At 50.9% G+C, this 6,939-nt stretch overlaps 1 protein-coding gene across 1 annotated transcript in view; it reads right to left on the bottom strand.

Annotated features, from left to right (window-relative positions):
• The window catches only part of PHB2 (prohibitin 2), a 108,627-nt gene that overhangs the window by 44,719 nt on the left and 56,969 nt on the right, over positions 1–6,939 (bottom strand). The window lies entirely within an intron of this gene.

The raw sequence follows: 6,939 nt of genomic DNA on the forward strand, positions 1-6,939 counted from the left end.
TCAGACTCTCTCAGCGCCATCTTGTTTTCCAGAGGCAACACAGCAGTACTTGGGGAACATATTCCAGCTCCATCTGGTGCCCTAGCAAGCTGAGCACCAGCAAACCCCAGCACCTGCTCAATAGCATTATTCAAGGTGGGAGGCTGGGGGGGAGCTACTCTAAGAAATGCAACCCAACCTGTGACAGAGAATAAACCATAAAAACACCCTGCCCATCGTTATCAGCTAATGTCAGTAGCCCTTCTGTGTACCTGGGCACACTCAAGTCCTGCAAACCTCCTGTATTCATTACAGAAAGTTTCCAGACCCTCGCTTAAGCCACACCACCTTGTCTTTTGTGATGAGCAAGGACAAGGGTAAAGACTGAAGTTGAACACCAAGTCCCAAGCCCCCTTGATTGTGTCCTGAGGCAGACTTTAAAGTTGAAAGACACCCCTTTAAAATATTGACAATTCACTGCTGATTCTTTACTAAATAGCATAGAAAAGGGATTAAGTTCAAGAATGAACAAAAAGAAGACAAAAGCTATGGCACATATGCCCAGAATAGTAAAGAGGGTGGGAAGAAGAATGTAAAGGTAGAGACGGGATTGGTTTCTAGGGGATCACTAGTGAGCAGAGAACAAACCCCAGTGTGGTAATGAATAGCTTGTGTCCTAACAGCAGGCCACCTCTTTGCCATCGTCTCAGTGAAGTCTCCCCCTCAGCCTCTCTGAGCAGCAGCGTAGCTGCGGAGTAAAACTCGCCCCAAACTCAAAGCCTGCACCTAAAAACCAGCGTACCAGCTCCACAACCCATGCCCACGGGTGAACAAACCCACGTAAACCGCAGAGATGCCGGGAGGCAGCTGGAGGCCGCTGTTGGCCATGCCGAGGACCAGCAACAAAGGCGGACGCTCCCGCAGCCAGGCGGCGAGGCTGGCAGCCGGACGCCCACCCCGCGGGGAGGCACCGGGGGAGCGTCGCCGGCACCACAACCGGGCAGCCCGGGGACGGGGGGCTGAGTGGGGGCCGGCGGAGCCCGAGGGAGGCTGCCAGCCCCGCACGGCAGCAGGGCCGCAGGTGCCTTCTGGGAGCTGTAGTCCGGGCGCCGCTCGGAGAACGCTCCATTTTCCCGTGCGGGAGCCCGCCGCCACGCAGGACGTGGCCCCCGGTAGGGAGCGGGCGGCAGCGGCGCAGGACGACCGCGTTCACGTCGGCGGCAGCCGCCGCACCGCACCCGGCCGCGGTGGATGCGGGAGGGTGCGTGGTGTCTTGTCTTCTGCGGCATCCTCCGCTGCCATGTCTCCTGCAAAAGCGTTTGTGCACGATAGTGCTGTTTTAGTGAAAGGAGGTGCATTTTGTGTGCCTGTGTCAGATATGGGGAGCCGACGATTTGTTCCGCTTTGTGCACCTGACGGCTGTTTGCCTTTGTTTCAGATGCTGTGATTTTGCAAACGGTGTCCTATTACTCAGCAAGCAGGGCATTTTTTTAAAAATAAGGTTTCTTAGCTTTCATATTCCCAAGAACATCTCACCCACGGCCTTTGTCTTTTTATTTGTGCAAGGAAGGAAATCAGGTACCCAAGGCAGGCTGTGTTACCTGTTCAAATGCAGCAAGGCTTTAACAGCAGGGAACCCACATATACATCTCTGCCTTGTGGGAAGAATTTGTTAGTGAAGAGTAATTGCCAGTGAGGCATTGCCACGTCCCTGTGTCAGAGAAGATGCGTGAGAGCACTGAGGTGATGAGAATGCATTGTGCCATAGCAGTGCCTCACCTTGGTGCCTCTTCTAAATCAAGAGAGTTGTCATTGATGGCACAATGTATGTAATGAATATATGACCCTGGTACGTTTACTTGGGTCACTGCAAATATTTATCCTTAGCCAACGCATCATAAGATATATGCTGCTTTCTGTTTGGCTCAGCGGCAGAGATTTGGTTCTAGTTTCTTCGTGATAGAAATGTCCAAATACTTTGCTATTTCCACACCCGAGGGCTCCTGTTATATAAGCTGATGTCTCCATCAGATTGCTGTGCATTCTGTCAGAGCATGAGGAACAACACAGAGATGGGGTGGAGATGGGATAGCATCTGTGAAGAGAAACGTTTGTTGGATTGGTTTTCTTTAACTCCCAAATCATATTCTGTTTAAATGATGTTTTCAGAGCAATGTTAAGCCATTAATTTAACACCACCACAACCCCCTGCTTCCCAAGCCTGCAGTATTGCTCTTTCTTTTCTGAACAGGTGCATGTGCCCATGAAGGAGCTGAAAGAGGAAATGTCACTAAATTAGGCTCATTGTAGGGTGCCTGGGAAAGCCTTAATGATGGAGAGCTACTGAATTTCTCTGGTGTCTTTTTGCCTCTCTAAAAAACAATGGGGTGGTATGCAACCTTGCGAGACCAACATCCTTAACACAAGAGACTGTCAAAGACAGTCTTTTGCTGAATGTCTGACAAGAGGTAAAAAAATTGGGGTGTTGGGTAATTCCTATAAGGGGCTTATTCAAATTAGTTTCTGTTGCTGGAAGTCTGAATGCAGGCAGGTTGGACACATTGTCAGGAGGACATTAGGAAGCTCGGTCTCAGAGCAAAGATCAGCTTACTAGACCATTGCATGTCTCAGTGTGGAAGCAGCTATAACTGTGTGCTACACCACGTATAGCGGAGATTAAACACCTCTGTAGATAACGCAAGTGCCACAGTTTTGGATAACTGTGTGTATCTTAGAGGTCTCTGCTGGCACACTGAACATCCTGCTGTGCCTTAGAAATCAGCTGCACAGGTATGACATGAGGGTGATGAGGCACTGGAACAGGCTGCCCAGAGAAGCTGTGGATGCCCCATCCCTGGAAGTGCTGAAAGCCAGGTTGGATGAAGCTTTGAGCAACCTGGTCTAGTGGAAGATATCCCTGCCCATGCCCGGAGGCTTGGACCTAGATGGTCTTTAAGGTCCCTTCCAAGCCAAAGAATTCTATGATTCTGTCATTCTATGATATACTGGCACATCTAGCAGACAACTGAACCGGGGCGATAGGTAATGTTACTACCCTCATTCCTCACTTCTAGAGGATGCCAGTGGCACATGAATGAGCCATCTCAGTTAACACCTCCCTGAGCTGCAGACCAGGCCCAATTAGCTTGATTAAATGGTAAACTGAGGCAGCTCATTGCTTCATTACCAGTCACTGAGCTACCTTGGCCATGGGGAGAGCCATTGCTCAGAGGCTGGTGAGACTGGGCAAGGAGGTTTATAACCTTCTCAGTGTTTCATTTACCAGTTATCACCAGTTCATAAGTATTATTTGTGTGAGTTTGAGAAAGCCAGGAGAAGTCATCCTGGGTGGCCCTGGCTGGGAGACTTTCCCCAAGCCTAGTGCAGACTAGAGGGCTTGCTTGCTTATTGTCACCAAGGAGAGTACTATGTGCTGTGTGTCAAAAAAGGAAGTGGGGCTTTGTGTAATTTTACAATCAGAGTTTCAAAGGAAGGTTGAGCTAGGAAGGGATGTCTGGGGGTCTCCACTCCAAACTGCTGCTCACAGCAGGGCTAGCCCCAGAGCTAGATCAGGTTGCTAAGGGCCTTGGCTAGGCAGCTCCTGAACATCTCCAAAGGGCAGATTCCCCATGCCCTCTGGGCACCTGTGCCAGTGCAGGACCACCCTCAGTGAGGAGGTTTTCCCTTTATCTAGTCAGAATTTCCCTTTTCGAAAATGTTGTTACTGTTTCGCTGTGCTTCTCCCAGAAGAGCTTGGCTCTAACTTCTCCATAACATCTTCCCCCTCCCCCTCAAAAAAAAAGTAGCTAAAGGGAGTAATTAGTTCCCCCCTAAAGTTTTTCTACTCCAGGATGCAAGAATTGGCTCCTTTAGCTTTCCCCTTGGATGCCACAGGCTCCAGCACCTTAACTATCTCATTTTACCCCACCCTCCCCCCACAGGACTCTGGTTTATCAACATTTCTCTTGTGCTTTGTTGTTTCTGTAGGAAGGCTACATCACAGCGAAGGCCTGTGGTTTGGCAGGTGTGTCCCCTGGTAGCACTGGAAAGCAGTGGGACAATATGGCTGAAGAGACCTCACAAGGCGGTGTGTCCCATCTGCTTGCTCTAAGAGAGGTCCAGCTGCACCCCAGCAAACTTGGTATCTGCTTGCTGAGCCTCCTAGCTGGCTCACAGACTCCCTGAGTCATAGCTAATAATGCTCTTGATTTGGCCAAGGTCTTCAATCTATTTATTTCAAAGGTGAGATGATTTTATTTCCCATATTCTGCAGCCAGACAACCTTGGTCTCTCCACATGAGCACACACGACTGCTTGTGTTTCTCTTGCCTATTTTCCACTTATGTTAACTGCCACAGATCAGAGTAAAGTGTGGTTTTACCTAGCAGCAATTTCACTATGAGGATTTCTGAGCAGGGAAAGGGAAATGGTTTGTCACCTTTGGGAAGGCTGTCAGCACGCCCTGGAAGCCTGCTCCTGGTCACATCCTCCATAGCCTGTCCTCAGCCAGCTATAAACCCAGAAGGGATCCTGAACATCTCTGCTTGTCTTCAACCACTCGTCATTTTTCATAACTCCGGCCAAAAACCTTAGCCATTAGTGCAGATGCTGCTTGTTGTCCCGAAGTAAGACCTCAGAAGTCAGGATTATGCAAACAGAAATTGTTACCCTGCCCCTCTGGTCCTGCTTCTCTTGTGAATCACTTCTGATGTCCTTTCATAAACTAAGACTGCAGGCTTTACAGGAGACAGGCCACCTTTGTCTGTTTTCTTTAAGTAATGCTAAACCTAGTAAGATTTTCCTAACGCATTGTGGTGCCTGCCAGTTCTCTTATGTCAATAATAAATGACACTAAATTCTTGATAATAAATTTAAAATGTGTTTTGAACTCAAGAAGCTGACCTGGTTATGGGAGATGACCTGAAAACCATTTGGGGATTGACTTTGTGGTTAAATAAACTTGTTGCATGTTATTAATAAAGATGACTCTGGGACTGAATCTCTGTAACTTTCATAGAGGGTTTTCCCCAAATCACAGATGGTTACCTTATGGATCTGGATATTTTGTTCAGCATCCAGAAAACAGAGATTTTGCTGAGATCATCGTCCTTCCTTGAATCATCACCTTGGGCTCTAAGGGTCACATTCATTATGAGCTTGAGGTGCAAGGCTGTCAACTGCTAAGGTAACCATTTGAAGCAGCCACGACAACTGCAAACACTACTACCTCAACAGCAATAATAATATTCTTGTTTGTTGGGGCTCAGCTTGGTGAGACACTTAGTGAAGCAGATAATACTTATGTCTTTGCTTCGGATCAACAGGGTATTCTCGTCAGCATACCACCTCTGCAAAATAATATTCTGAAATGTTTCAGACTGGCCACCCACAATCAGTGGGCAGTCTGGCAAATGTTAGGCAGAGCTTTTTCAATCCCCCACTCCATGTGTGGAAACTAGAAAGTCCTAGAGAACAATAGCACCCCAGGATTACAGCTGCTCTTGGCAAGGGTCAAGACAAAGAGGTAGGTTGGGGATGAAAGAATGAATGAATGGTGGAGACATGAGGCATGCTGATGTTGTGCAAGGGGGTGCTGCATGCCAACAGGGTTGGCTCTGGAATGAGGCACCAAGAGCAATGCTGCATCCAGGAGAAACAGGGAGGCCCCAAAATGGCAGAGTACCCCTGGGAAGAGGGTGTGGAACAAACGCATTGGGAGTCATCAACTTACAAGGGTGTTGCAGAGACATTAATGTTTTTAAAGTGTTTGGGTGATTACCACTACAGAAAAACCCACAAGGAGATGAATACATCTGTATTCAGTGCCAAGTTTGGATGTTCTACAGTAAATAGTGCTTGGAGCCATGTAGCGGACAATAAGAATGACTGAATAAAAACCCATTGAGAGGGCACCATGCAGCCTGCTCACTGAAAGGTCCTTCTGAGGAAACTGTGATTATACTTGAAGGCTACCAGAGTGCAATGCAAGGACTTGTCCATACACAAAGTTGCTCTTATTTAAACGTGCAAGCACATGCCTGCATCTGTAGGGTGCAGCCTAGGTTTTGCCTATACAACTAGCCCCAGTTTCTGCATCTAAAATGGTTGAGTGCGGGCAGGTTTTGAGCACTTCTCCCCAGCCCACCCTCCCCAGCTCCAGCTGGCCATGCCCCCCAGGAAGTCAGTGGCAGCGGCTGTATTTGGATTAGGCCCTGCACTGACTTCTCAGGTAACAAAACCAACAGGGTTCTCCCTTCCCACTTCCCGAAAGTCCTCCTGCCACGGCAACTTTTCCAGAATGGCCACATACGCACGCAGTGGGGCTGAACTTTGCTAGCAAGGGGAGGCGGCTGCCGCCAGTGCAGTTTTCCAAACACACTGTGGGGAAAAATATTTCACATCTTCAACGTGATGCTTCACATTTTTAAAATCGGGGTGAACCGCGGCTCCCCGCAGCGGCCGCTGCTCCCCCGCACCGCACGGCCGCGTTTCTGGCAAAGGCGGGGGGCGATGTGGCGCCGCTCGAAGCCCGCCCGGGCGAGGCCCGCGCCCGCCGTCTCCCCGCAGCCCCGCCGCTGCCGTGGCCGCGCTGCGCGGAGGAAACTGGGGCTGCCGCGGCTCCCGGAGCGGTCCCGGCGCCGCTGCGGGCGAGGAGACCCCCCCGCCGGGCCCCGCACGAGGCTCTCCCTTTGTGCCGTTGCCTGGTAACCGGGCGGGGGATGGGACGTTGCCGGCCGGGCGGGGAGCGCGCGCGCCCGCCCCGCGCTGCCTGCTGATGAACGGCAGGCGGGCGCCGCCACCCCCGCCCCCCGGGAGGCCCCGCCGCAGGCACCGGCCCCGCGCCCCGCCTCGCCTCGCCCGCAGCCGCGGGGAGCCCGGTGCCGGCCCGCGGTCCACCCCGCCTTTCCCTCCCGGCGGCTCGGTCTCCCTGGGCCCCGTTCTGCCGAAAAGGCTCCTCTG

This window comes from Columba livia, chromosome 1, assembly GCF_036013475.1.
Source record: "Columba livia isolate bColLiv1 breed racing homer chromosome 1, bColLiv1.pat.W.v2, whole genome shotgun sequence".
NCBI classification, from domain to species: Eukaryota; Metazoa; Chordata; class Aves; order Columbiformes; family Columbidae; genus Columba; species Columba livia.